Below are 14,940 nucleotides of genomic sequence, written 5' to 3'. Positions count from 1 at the left end.
GCCCTCTCTAAACTTAGAGAATTGCTTAGAAACTGGAAATTGAATGGATGCCCATCTGCTGGAGAATGGCTGAATAAATTCTGGTATGTGAATGCTATGGAATATTATTGTTCTGTAAGAAACAACCAACAGGATGATTTCAGAGAGGCCTGAAGAGACTTACATGAACTGATGCAAAGTGAAATGAGCAGAACCAGAAGATCATTATACATAGCAACAACAAGATTTTATGATGGTCAATTCTGACGGACATGGCTCTCTTTAACAATGAGATGATTCAAAACAGTTCCAATGATCTTGTGATGAAGAGAGCCCTCTACACCCAGAGAGAGGACTGTGGGAACTGAGTACGGACCACAACATAGCATTTTCACTTTTTTGTTTTTGTTTACTTTTTTCTTACTCATTTTCTTTACTTTTTGATCTGATTTTTCTTGTGCAACAAGATAATTATATAAATTGTATAAATAAATAAATGTATATACATATATTGGATTTAACATATATTTTAACATGTTTAACATATATTGGATTATTTGCCATTTACAGGAGGGTGTGAGAGGAAGGAGAGGAAAATTTGGAACAAAAAGTTTTGCAAGGGTCAGTGTTGAAAAATTATCCATGAAGGTGTTTTGAAAATAAAAAGCTTTAATAAAAAAGAGAGAATAGCTTACTATACCAAATGATTAAGGAACTTTCTCAGGGTTATACAGATGAATCACCCACACACACCTAACCCCAGCATGGGTTAAAAAAAGATTCTATTGAGACTAATGAATACAATTGTAACTTGCAAATGACTAAGCAAGACATTCTGTATCTTCAGTCCTAACAATCACTATAGAATAAAGTTTGACAAGCCCAGATAGAAAGGAATATCCATGAGAGACCTCAGGGACTATCTACTCAAGGGCCATGGCTTAGCTTCTATGAGGTCTGAAGCTATCTCTTTCTCTCATCTGATGACCATATAGAGTTATATATTCTGTACCCCATTGGGATTTACCTTTAGATTATAATATACCTTGTTGTCCTATATATGATTGATTATAAGCTACATATTATATTCAAAACATGCACAAAGGCTAGCTGTAAACAGATCTATGGGAATTACCATAAATTAGGTATCTCTATGTGCATTATACTCTATCTAAGTACTATCTATATGTTGCTTATGATGTACTCTTACAGATGATTCCAGATAATTTACCAAGACTACAGATTCCTAAGACAGTGGGGAATGAAGGGATCAAGGGAGAGTGGGATATGAGAATATAGGGAGATTGTAAAAACTGGCCAAAATACAGCACCAAAACAGTTAGGTTTTTCTACTACTAACAGATATCCTTGATAAAGAAAAAAATTTGGACTAAGTAGGTAAGAACAATAACTTTGCCTCCTTAGATTACCTTTTGTTATGACTTAAACTCATTTACATGCTGAAAAGAAAGGATTTTAGAATTATATGAATATCTAACCCTAAGTTAGTTATCTATAATAGAATGTTTTTGACCACTTCTGAGACTTTAGGTATAAAAAAGAAAAGATGATAGCCTAGAGACTGTCTCCCCAAAGAGTTTATAGCTGGATATGAGAGCTATTATTAAAGAGCTATCTGCCCCCGATCAAGGAGAGGTTATGGCCCCTATACCTTAACCAATTGAAGCCGAGATGCCTTGAGTGGAGCTGAAGAGATAAAGTCAGGAGATAACACAAAGAAGTAGAACTATAGACTATAATTCCAGAGCAACACTCATCTGAGACTAAAGAACTAACAAACAATATGCCAGCAGAGAGAGTCTTCATGCATAGCCATCACCATAGACCAGGGGATACTAATTTCCCAGTTGTCAGCATTGGACTAGCTGAGACCAGTAAAGAAATATGTTTAATTGAGATGCTGCATTCAGTAGGGAATGTGCCTACTGAGAGAAAAGCAATGTCAGTACTGAAAAAACCACCAGTGATCCTGTAGTTTCAGAAATGTGAGCTGCCTTCCCCTGCATAGTCCCCATGTGTTGACCTCTCATGCATGATCCTTATGCATGCTCATTCTTCATGATAATGGTATATATATTTATGGGAGAGAGTGCCCAATATTGTAGAAGAAATGCTTTGCTGCAAAAATCTTTACTATGCTATTTCACCAAATGCCTTTCCTTTGAACAAATTATTTTCTGCTTAACTGAGGGGAAAAAGTAAACAACTAGATGGGAGTTCATTGTTTTGAGTGGTTGTAGACTTAAAGAATATCTTGAATCTAAAGTTATTAGTATCATAGAGATAGACTCCCACATGTGAGGGGAAGGGCTGCCACAAGATTTGCAAAGACAGATCTGGCAATGGTATGCAAGATGAATTGAGGAAATGGAAAAAGTGAATATGTTATTGTGATACTCTAGGCAAGTGTTAATTAAAGCTTATGCTAAGATAGTCATAATAGGAATAGAGAGAAATGGATCAGATAGGATATGGGAACTATTTGTGTGTGAGAAGAAGAGTTTGGAATGAAAGACAATACTAAAGTTTTAAACAAGGAGATTGAGAAAATGGTACCACTGACAGAAATGGTGGTCACAAAGAAGAGCAAAATTGGAGGGGAGGGAGAATAATCTTTGTTTTAAACATGTTAACTTTGATGTGGCAGTGAGACAACCAAGTAAATATGTCCTGATATATGCAGGTTTGGGCAAAAAGCTAGACATGGAGAAAGAGGGACAATAGTTGAAACCATGAGATTATCTCAGATGTCCAGGGAGGAAAAAAATAGAAACAAAAAAAAGATAGTAGGGCCAAAGACAAACTTTGGTGGGTTAAATCAGACCTGATTTAAGGGATTAGGGGAAAAAATGAAAAAGCAATGAAACACAGGAATGGTTAGAGAGGAAAACTAAAAGATTATAGTGTTTTGGTAAATGAGAACAAAGTGTCCATAAAAGAGAGGAATGTTGGTATTGTCAGATGCTGTATAAAATAAAGCATAAAACAGAGACATATACTCACCAAAGGTATTCATCATGATAAGAGAGGAAATTAAATCCATAGTCTCTCTGGATGGTGAGGTCTTCTAAGATGCTCCAGATGTTTGTGGAAGACATGAAGCTGTTTGAATCAAATTCTAGAACACTGAAGAACCTCTTGGACGTCACCTATAGAATGCCTTAAAAGATTTAGCATCCACAAAAAAAAAGATTTAAGTGGATATCTATTGCATAGATAATGACATGCATTTGATGAATATAATACTTGTCAATCAGAATTTATATCTTAAAGTCACAGCACAAAAAGACAGTGGGTTAAGTGCAAAGTTATATAGGAGAGCAGGCTGAACTCCTTTCAGGAAATGGAAAAGTTAATTTAATGACCCCAAGTTTCTCCTAGAAAGATCCAACATTTTTTAAAATTTTTTTATTATTTTTTTTATAATATTATCCCTTGTATTCATTTTTCCAAATTATTCCCCCCTCCCTCTACTCCCTCCCCCCGATGACAGGCAATCCCATACATTTTACATGTGTTACAATATAGTCTAGATACAATACATGTGTGTAAATACCATTTTCTTGTTGCACAATAAGCATTAGATTCCGAAGGTACATGTAACCTGGGCAGACAGATATTAGTGCTAACAATTTACATTCACTTCCCAGTGTTTCTTCTCTGGGTGTAGCTACCTCTGTCCATCATTGATCAACTGGAAGTGAGTTGGCTCTTCTTTAGGTTGAAGATTTCCACCTCCATCAGAATACATCCTCATACAGTATTGTTGTTGAAGTGTACAGTGATCTTCTGGTTCTGCTCATCTCACTCAGCATCAGTTGATGTAAGTCTCTCCAGGCCTCTCTGTATTCCTCCTGCTGGTCATTTCTTACAGAGCAATAATATTCCATAACCTTCATGTACCATAATTTACCCAACCATTCTCCAACTGATGGACATCCATTCATCTTCCAGTTTCTAGCTACAACAAAAAGAGCTGCCACAAACATTTTGGCACATATAGGTCTCTTTCCGCTCTTTAGTATTTCTTTGAGATATAAGCCCAGTAGTAGCACTGCTGGGTCAAAGGGTATGCACAGTTTGATAACTTTTTGGGCATAGTTCCAAATTGCTCTCCAGAATGGCTGGATTCTTTCACAACTCCACCAGCAATGCATTAGTGTCCCAGTTTTCCCACATCCCCTCCAACATTCATCATTATTTGTTCCTGTCATCTTAGCCAATCTGACAGGTGTGTAGTGGTATCTCAGAGTTGTCTTAATTTGCATTTCTCTGAAGATGCAACATTTTAAAAATAAATTATATCTTTTGTGAATTTTTTACATCCCTTATATTTACTAGTATTATTCCTTTCTCACAAAGCTATCCCTTATGCCTAAAAAAGCAGGGATGGATCTGGTAATATTTCAAAAAAATTAATCACTATATCCCCAAAGGCTGACATTATATGCAGTGTTCCACACCCATAGATTATAAACCACCCCCAAATAACTTTATTTAAAAAATCAGGAAAATGTCCCTTCTCGTCTTTTTTCTTAGAGTTCAATTTTGTTCATTATAATTGCCAAGCATTTAGTTTTGATTCCTTTGTCATTGTACTTTCTCACTGCTTTGTTGTAGTTATTACATATATATATATATATATATATATATATATATTTCTACTTTGTTTTCACTCAGTTCATCTAAATCTTCCCTGGCTTCTCTCATAGTCATTGTTTCTCAGTACAGGAATAATACATTATATTTGCATACTATAATTTGTGTAGTCTTTTCCCAATTGAGAAAAGTACATATTTTTAATATCAATATTCTGTTCTAATATGCTCTATTGCTAATATGCTCTTATCTGGCTACAAGAGATACAACACAACAGTTTACAAAAATGAAGATCATCCAAAAGTCAATGGAGAAAAGTCAATGGAAAAAGTGTATGTGAATAAGCTATAAAATATAACAATCAATGAGTAACAAGTTGTAAAATCAACAAGTATTTATTAAATACTTTTTATGTGCTAGGCAGTGTACTAAGTCTTGGGAATAACAAATGCAAGCCCTCACAAAACATACATTCTTTTTTTTTTTTAATAACATTATCCCTTGTATTCATTTTTCAAAATTTTCCCTTCCTTCCCTCTACTCCCTCCCCTAGATGACAGGCAATCCCATGCATTTTACATGTGTTACAGTATAACCTAGATACAATATATGTGTGTAAATCCAATTTTCTTACTGAACATTAAGAATTGGATTCTGAAGGTTTAAGTAACCTGGGTAGAAAGACAGTAGTACTAACAGTTTACATTCAGTTCCCAGTGTTCCTTCTCTGGGTGTAGTTACTTCTGTCCATCATTGATCAACTGGAAGTGAGTTGCATCTTCTTTATGTTGAAGATATCCACTTCCATCAGAATACATCCTCATACAGTATTGTTGTTGAAGTGTATAGTGATCTTCTGGTTCTATTCATTTCACTCAGCATCAGTTGATGTAAGTCTCTCCAAGCCTCTCTGTATTCCTCCTGCTGGTCATTTCTTACAGAGCAATAATATTCCATAACATTCATATACCATAATTTACCCAACCATTCTCCAATTGATGAACATCCATTCATTTTCCAGTTTCTAGCCACTACAAAAAGAGCTGCCACAAACATTTTGACACATACAGGTCCCTTTCCGCTCTTTAGTATTTCTTTAGGATATAAACCCAGTAGTAGCACTGCTGGATCAAAGGGTATGCACAGTTTGATAACTTTTTGGGCATAGTTCCAAATTGCTCTCCAGAATGGCTGGATTCTTTCACAACTCCATCAACAATGCATCAGTGTCCCAGTTTTCCCACATCCCCTCCAACATTCATCATTATTTGTTCCTGTTATCTTAGCCAATTTGACAGGTGTGTAGTAGTATCTCAGAGTTGTCTTAATTTGCATTTCTCTGATCAATAATGATTTGGAACACTCATATGAGTGGATATAGTTTCAATTTCATCATCTGAAAATTGTCTGTTCATATCCTTTGACCATTTATCAATTAGAGAATCGTTTGATTTCTTATAAATTAGGGTCAGTTCTCTATATATTTTGGAAATGAGGCTTTATCAGAACCTTTAACTATAATGATATTTTCCCAATTTGTTACTTCCCTTCTAATCTTGTTTGCATTGGTTTTGTTTGTACAAAAGCTTTTTAATTTGATGTAATCAAAATCTTCTATTTTGTGATCAATAATGATCTCTAGTTCTCCTCTAGTCATAAATTCCTTCCTCCTCCACAGGTCTGAGAGGTAGACTATCCTCTGTTACTCTAATCTATTTATGATCATGGACCCATCTTGATCTTATCTTAGTATATGGTGTTAAGTGTGGGTCCATATCTAATTTCTACCATACTAATTTCCAGTTTTCCCAACAGTTTTTTTTCAAATAATGAATTCTTATCCCAAACTTTGGTATCTTTGGGTTTATCAAACACTAGATTGCTATAGTTGTACCCTATTTTGTCCTGTGTACCTAATCTGTTCCACTGATCAACTAGTCTGTTTCTTAGCCAATACCAAATGGTTTTAGTGACTGCTGCTTTATTATATAGCTTTAGATCAGGTACAGCTAGACCACCTTCATCTGACTTTTTTTTCATTAATTCCCTTGAAATTCTCGACCTTTTAATCTTCCATATGAATTTTGTTATTATTTTTTCTAGGTCATTAAAATAGTTTCTTGGGAATCTGATTGGTATAGCACTAAATAAATAGATTAGTTTGGGGAGTATTGTCATCTTTATTATATTCGCTCATCCTATCCACGAGCACTGAATGTTTTTCCAATTATTTAAATCTGACTTTATTTTTGTGGCAAGTGTTTTGTAATTTTGCTCATATAATTCCTGACTTTTCTTTGGTAGATGGATTCCCAAATATTTTATACTCTCCACATTTGTTTTGAGTGGAATTTCTCTTTGTATCTCTTGCTGTTTTATTTTGTTGGTGATGTATAAAAATGGTGAGGATTTATGTGGATTTATTTTGTATCCTGCAATTTTGCTAAAATTCTGAATTAATTCTAATAACTTTTTATTAGAATCTCTGGGGTTCTCTAAGTATACCATCATATCATCTGCAAAGAGTGACAGCAAAACATACATTCTAATAAGGGAAGACAACACATAAAAGGAAGCTTGAAAAGGGGGAGAGGATACTCTTATTAGGTAGGGCAAAGAAAAATCCAGAGAGGCAGCAATACAACCTAGAGTAAAATGAAGACATGACTGGTTTAAAATGGAGGTCCTGGGAAGAACTGGCCAATCAGAAGAATAGGAAGTGAAGGATATTTCTGGTGTGAAAAGTCCAGGAGTAGCATGAACCTCCAGGTTTTTGTGGCATTCAGGGAAGAGAAAATCTGGGGAGTTAGGAGTGTAGCATAGAGAGGAATAAAAGATGTCATCAAAGAACTGTATTCTCAGAAGAAAAAATGGACCATCTCATGGCTATAGGGAGGAATGACAGGTGAACAACTTGAGTACTGTGCCTTTTAATCTCAGGATAAATCAAGGAAAGACTCTTCTATGTTGGGTGGCTCTTGCATAGAAGATTTATGTGAAGATATAGGTCAGAGTCACACAGGATGCAGAGGTATGGATGGTTTACAATGTGTATCATTAAAGAGGACATTTAAATCAATGAGACCAGGGATTCCTGGAATGTTTGTGTTAATGCCTTGCCCAGCATAATGTCTTGCACAAATCATTGTTTAATAAATGTTCATTTAAATGAACTAGTGACCATAACTAGTGACAAGACTACAAGAACTTGAGGCAAGAAAGTAGATGCATGTGAACATACAACTTTTTCAAGAAGATAATAGAGAGATGGTTCGAAAAATCAAGAGCAATTTTTTTAGGAGGGTGGGAGAATTTAAATGTATTTATGGAAAGATAAAAAAGGAGCTGGAGGATAGGGGAGGAAAGTGAGAGACAGACAGAGACAAAGAGACAGGAACACAGACAGAGAGATAGCTAGAGATATAATGAGAAGGTAGATGCATGAGACGGGCTGTAACAAATGGAGCAAGATACTAGAGACAGTCAAGGCAAGGAGGGCTTAAGGAAAGAGAAAATGGCTAAAAAGAATCGCTATGACTCTTTAATGAGTGGAATGGAAGGGTTTCTAAGTAGCAATAAGGACTGAGAGGAAAGCTGTACACTCTAATTTTATGAATGAAATCAGCTTAAATCAGTGGCTTTCTCCAGTGCAGCATAAAAGCACAGAGAAATATCATAATGGAGGCTAGCCAGGGCTGAGAATTTGCAGGCTGAGAATAGCTAAATTTAAAGCACTTCTCACAATGATGTATCATTGGTACTTTAACACACAAATGGATTGAATATAATCAGTTGTAACTAGTTATTCAGAGGTTTCCCCCCCAAAAAAGATGACACCTGTGTTGGACCACAGATTTACCCTGAAGGATTACTCCTCTATTGAGAAGAAAATGACAGATTTATAGAATTATGAAAAGGACAAGGAATAAGTAGATTTGGGTTCTAATGCTCATTCTGATACTAACTAGCTATGTGCAAATCTTTTGATTTCACTGCACCCCATTTCAGTTTCCTCCTCTATAAAATGAAAGAATTCGAAGTAAATCAAATATAGAAATATCCTTTCTATACTAAATAATCATAATACCTTTTTTGTTGTTGTTGCTCAAGTAAGAAACTAGAAACAATGGCTGCCCTTCCATTAAGGAATGTGAACTAATTATATGAATAGTATGGAATAATATCTATTGCATGGTAAGAAATGATGATCATGAGGATTGCTGAGAAACATGGGAAAATTTGTATGAACTAATGCAGAGATAAATAAACAGAACTAAGAAAATGTTTCATGTGGTGAATACAACAGAATAAATGAAAAGTAATGGTTGATCCTGGCCCTAAAGAAGAAATGGGGAAACGTGCCTTATTCCTTTAAGTAAATAGGTGGGGGGGAGGCTCAGAGTATAAAATGGTTAATATATGATCAGGTGGTATTACTGTGACAGTAGGTTTTACTTAACTTTTTATTTATTATAAAAGAAAATTCATTGAATGGTAGACAAAATAGGAACTATATAAATTTAGAAATAACAATGACATAAAAACAAAAAACTATAAATAAAACTTATTGTCAAAATTAAAATAATGGGATAAGACTAGAAATAAGGAGAGTTGGGTTCTAGCACTCACTGACACTAATTAGCTATGTGCAAAATGGGTAGAATTAAATGGTCTCCTGGCCGTTGGCATTCTGAAATTGTATATTTTTTTTTTATTCTGCCCTGCCTATCTTTTTTGTCTTTGCTGAATGGCTCAGGCTTGGGTCTCTTTAGACTTGTTCCCAATGACTTCTTCCATGGTTCACAATTCTGTTTTTCTACCCAATCTCCACCCAGACCCTAACTATTGCTACATCCAGTACATTAGGATTACAATTGACCTTAATCCAAAAGCCAAGAAGCAATCCTGTACTTTCTATTTAGATACTATCTCCTCTCTATCCACAGTATACTACCACCACCTTCATTCTTCACACCCACAAGCCACAAAAGGACACATTCCTTAATTCTTTTCCTGAAAGGCATTGCTGTTTCTCATTTCTATCCACACCTGGGAATTTCAGGCTATTATTTAATTTCCTCTCTGGTCTCCCCTTCCCCCTATTCCTTACCCCCCCCACAGTAGGTCTAATATATTGGAGTCCTAAAGGAGATACTTTTCCCTTTTCTTTCCTCTGGCTGGGTTTCTTCTCTTCAGAACAAGATCAAGCAAGGAAGCTGTTTGAGATTCCTTAGTTTCGTTTTCCAGCTTCTTTTTGTCAAAAAAGATAAGTAACCAATTTAATATTTCATGGTTTTTCTCTTTCTTTCCAAATCCAGGATCCATAATAACTCTTCTCTTTCTGCTGAAGTTTCTCTCCCATCCCTTCATCATGTTTGAGGTCATTGTCTTAGTCAGAGTATCAGTAGCATCTCTAATAAAATAGTAATATCTTTAATTCTCAGATTTATCAAGAATTTTCCCTCACTTTACAAATCCTCATTTGTAAATGGCTCATTTGTAAACTGAGGCTCAAAAAGGAAAAGGGACCTTTTCCTGATCATGTGGGTTGGTAAATTTCAGAAGACTCAAATTGTTCTCATCCAAAGTCCAGAGTGCTGAATTTGAAGTCAGTAATAATCTGGGTTCATATCCTAACTCCTACACTTAATAGCTGTATTGTTAAAAGCAAATCACTTCATTTTTGTGAATCTCAGTTTCCTCATCTGTAAATTACAAAAAAAAAATTACTTCTAGTACTCAAAGCATCTACCTTACAAAGTTGTTATAAGGACTAAGGGAGATAGTGTATGAAAAGTGCTTTGCACCCCTTAAAATATCAGATTTATCAAGTCAAGTCCAGAATTCAGTGATTTGGAGGATCTTAGGCTCTCCAAGGCTACACCAATGCTATATATTTTCTGAAAAGTACAGCCTGATCAAAAAGAGTTTGAATATCAGATAGAGAGCAAAAGAGTTCCAGGAATGGAGCAAAGACATTGAAAAGGATCAGAGCTGAGAGATCCATTAGCCCACATGAGAATCAACTTTTGAGAGAGAGAGAGAGAGAGAGAGAGAGAGAGAGAGAGAGAGAGAGAGAGAGAGAGAGAGAGAGAGAGAGTTCATAAGTTCGTATTGGTTTAAATCCAGGATCTTTCCTAAAGGAACATGCCAAAGAAATTTTTGTTGTTGTTCAATTGTTTTCAATTGTGTCCAACTATTAGTGACTCCATTTGGGGCTTCTTGGCAAAGATACTAGAAAGGTTTGTCATTTCCTTTTCCAAATGATTTTATAGATGAGGAAACTGAGGCAAACAGGTTGAAGTGACTTACTCAGGGGCACACAGTTAGCAATTCTCTGAAACCAGATTTGAACTCAGGAATATGAATCTTCACTTCAGACCCATTTACTGAGCCCAGAGTTGACTTTAAATATAACTTATCTTCTCTTAGGACCTTCATTTTTCAAAAGTCATTCTCATTTATGCTCTTAACTCTACAAGGCTTAATTGATGTTATTATTTCATTATTACATCAAAGAATATTGTCCTTCAACAAATCACTGCTCTAGACTTTTGCATTCTTGAGTACAAAATGATATGGGCAGTCTAAGTGAGCCCTAAGCACCTTTCTAGTTCACACTAGTCTATGATTTCCATATTTAGAAAAGTGTCCTAAAACCCACAGCAAACCAGTGATGATCTCTAAGTTCAAAACCAGACTCTTTAAGGCATTTAATGCTGAAAGCACAAGATTTTAGGGATAGCTCCCCAGAAAGCATTCTTAGACAGTATGCCACTTTGGGATAAAAATGAAAGCCTGCTGAAAATCAGAAATTGTATCCAGCTTATTAATTTTTTGCCTCTATAATTCAACAGATCTAGAATCAGAAGGGGATATCATTCCATTGGAGGGAAGGATCAAGGGGGAGTGAATGAGTGAGAGCAAGTGTTTCTATTCATCTTCTGAATACTCTTTTCACCACTTTTCAGCAGAATCTGGGGCTGTGCTTGGCTAGAAGACACTCAGATGGTAAACATGTGTTCATGTGTTGTAGGAGGTTAATGGTATAGAATTGAAAGAGAATATCTTTCATGATTTTGGTTTATATTTTCTACAATAGAAAACCTTTCAATGAGCCTCAAATAATCTCTGCTCTTTTTGGCTGGCAATCTGTTCTGAGTGCCACAGTGTGAGCTTTAAAACCAGAAGGCTCCTTTTCCTCAAATATATAGCCAAACTCTTCAGGAGGATAACAAACTCCAAGGTTCTCTTCAGAAACCTATATTCCACTGAATTCTATAAACATTTTTAGGCTCGCTGCCCTCAAGGATGTATTTTCTACTCATAGGGAAAAATTAATACATGATAATTTGTGGAGGAAGAAAATACTAAAAATGGGAGAAAAATCAGAGAAAACATCATGGAAGAGGTAGCATCTTGGCTGAGACTAAAGAAAGACTCTGATGGACGGAGACTGAGAAGAGGCTCACCAGAAAGGAAGTCACATGCAGGAAACCCTTTGGAATCCAATGTTTTGAATATATGAAGAAAAAAAAAACACAGTCCTTAACTTCTTTCAGGGTTCAGGTGTCACCTCCTACAAAAGCCTTCATAGTTCCCCTATTCTCCCTCATTTGTTGGTATTCCATTTAAATTATCTCTAATGTACTTATCTATGTATATATTGCAACCAGTTCTTCGGTGAGAGTGAGAGGGAATCAATCCATTAAACATATAAGGTTTCCTATGTAGACAGTATGAAGGCCAGCTTGCCATGAGATAGCATGAATTCTTGGTGAACTTAGTCAGCATGGTTTTGTGACTTTCTCCAACAGGGTTCAGCACCTTGGGAGGAGAAGTAAAAAGATGGATGTTGGGGGGAGAACCAGAGTTGAGGGGAATCCATAAATTTAAAAGGAAGGGAAAAAGAGAGAAAAAGACACAGAGAGGGGGAGAAAAAGAGACAGAGACAGAGAAAAAGAGGGAGAGACAGAGACAGAGAGTGAGAAAAAGAAAGATTCAAAGACAGAAACAAAGAGAGAGAGAGAGAGAGAGAGAGAGAGAGAGAGAGAGAGAGAGAGAGAGAGAGAGAGAGAGAGAAAGGAAAGGAGGGAGAGAGGGAGAGGGAGAAGGAGAAGGGAGGGAGAGAAGCAGTAGACAAAATGTTGGGAGAAGCAATGAATTTGAAATCAGAAATTCTGGGGTTCAAACAGTAGCTCTGTCACTTACTACACATGATACTTTAAGAAAATCATTTTAACTCTTTAGGTTTCCTTGTGTTAAGGTTGGGAATTAGACCTGATGACCTCTAAATCCCCCATCAGGTCATATAAAGTGCCCTTACAGATCCTAAAAATAGAAGCCTATGATCAGAGGGCAGAATTCCAGTGTCCAGCACCTTGAGATGGCAGTTAGAGATTATCATGACATCAAAAGTAGAGGCTAATTAGAAAAAAGCAAGAGATCATGGAAGCTCATGAAGTTGAATTGGGAGATCAGAATATTTCATAGGACATCAAAGAGAATATGGAAGCCCTTATACATGAGGGCAGAGTGTAAAATAGAGAAGAGGACTTTGGACCAGGTACAACTCCTTGAAGTAGACAGGAGTATGAGCTAAGGCCCCCACAGATTACAACCTTTGGGATCTGGACAGGGAAAATTAAAGTATTGGATTGAAAATCCAAAAAAGAGAGGTTGTTCAATGATGACATCAGAGGGATAGTGAAGAACTGGTAGTAGGAAGAAGGTGTGAAGGGTGAAAGAGCTCTCCAGTCCTCCCAATCCCTCCCCTTGGCCATTATTGGTCATTATTCAGCCTTTCTTTCTACCCAAACAATACAAGAACTAAAGGCAAAAAATAATGACAGACACTATTTTGTTCTGTGCCCCACCATCTCTCTCCCTGTCTTGTTATATTATTAGCCAATGTTAAATCAGCATTCCTATCGATTTGGTAATTTCTCAGTATAGGAGAAAGAGTGAGGCAAGGAATTTTAGCTTCATTTCTTCTAGTTCCTCCCCACCTCCTATGAATTATCCAAAAATTTACCTTAATCCACTTTGCCTGGGTTCATGTAGCTTGGGGGGAAGAATGCAGTGTTTAGTCCTCTCTGAAGTCTACTTACCAAAACTTTCCCAAAGACTGAAACTTTAAAATTCTTGTTGGCCAAGAATAGTTATGGTGAAATGGTTTGTTCATGAAACTACCTTTTGTCATTTCAGATATTTTTTGTTGCTGGTCTCTGGCTCCTCATGATCCCATTTAGGATTTTCTTGTGAAGATATTAAAGTAGTTTGCCATTTCTTTCTCCAGCTTATTTTACAAGTGGGGAGAGTGAGGCAAACAGCGTTAAGTGATTTGACCATGGTCCCACAGCTAGTGTCTTAGGTCATATTTTAATTCAAGAAGATGAATTTCAAGCCTGGCAATCTATACACTGTACCATATAGTTGTCCTTGGGGAGTTCTGGAGGCCCTTAATATATGCTTACTGATTACATCTCAAATTGCAATGATCAAAGAATGGATGAAATATGCTTTTCTTCTCCCCAAAGAGGAGATTTACAGGGGCAGATACTGTGTACACCAAGCAAAATATTTTTTAAATTTTCTTAAAATTTTTCTACTTGTGATCCGTTTTCTTCCAAGAAATTTTTACATGATCCTAGGCATATAAGTATATAAAATAGGTATACAAATGAAACATTTTCTTATAGTAAATCAATAAAAATTATTTTAAAACAATTCTTAGTATCCATATAATTTTAATATTTAAAAACAAAAGTAAATTTGTATACTAATGAGATGGATGTGTTTATTTTTTACATAAAGAATTAAATCTTGGCAGAATATTTGATTCCTTTTTCTGCTACTAAAATTTCTGAGGCCCCCACATTCAGTTACACAATGCCATATAGGGTCATGACCACAGTTTGAGAAGCTTTGATGTATATTGTTCACTATGTTAGTAAATTCTGCTGTTGTTATTTTCTTTTTTAACAAGGAAAGATACCAAAATGGCTATTGTGTAAAAAAAAATCAATAAAACTTTTTTTTTTAAGGTAAGGGAGTAGATCTCTGTGTTATAATGGTTTAATGAACCTAACAAAAGGAAATTGTTTATACCTCTATCCTCCTTTGACTTAGAGACTTTCTTTTTTATTTTATATTTTTTTCAATAGTATTTTTCCAAATATATGTAAAGATAGTTTTCAGCATTCATTTCCATAAAACTTTGTGTCCCAATTTTTCTCCCTTCATCCCTTGCTTCCTCCCTCCCCAAAACAGCAAGCAATCTGATATAGGTTAAACATGTATAATCCTTTTAAACAAATTTCCGTATTTGTAATGTTGTAC

Source organism: Sminthopsis crassicaudata, chromosome 3, assembly GCF_048593235.1.
Source record: "Sminthopsis crassicaudata isolate SCR6 chromosome 3, ASM4859323v1, whole genome shotgun sequence".
NCBI lineage: Eukaryota > Metazoa > Chordata > Mammalia > Dasyuromorphia > Dasyuridae > Sminthopsis > Sminthopsis crassicaudata.
Note: the sequence above shows the minus strand (reverse complement) of the source record.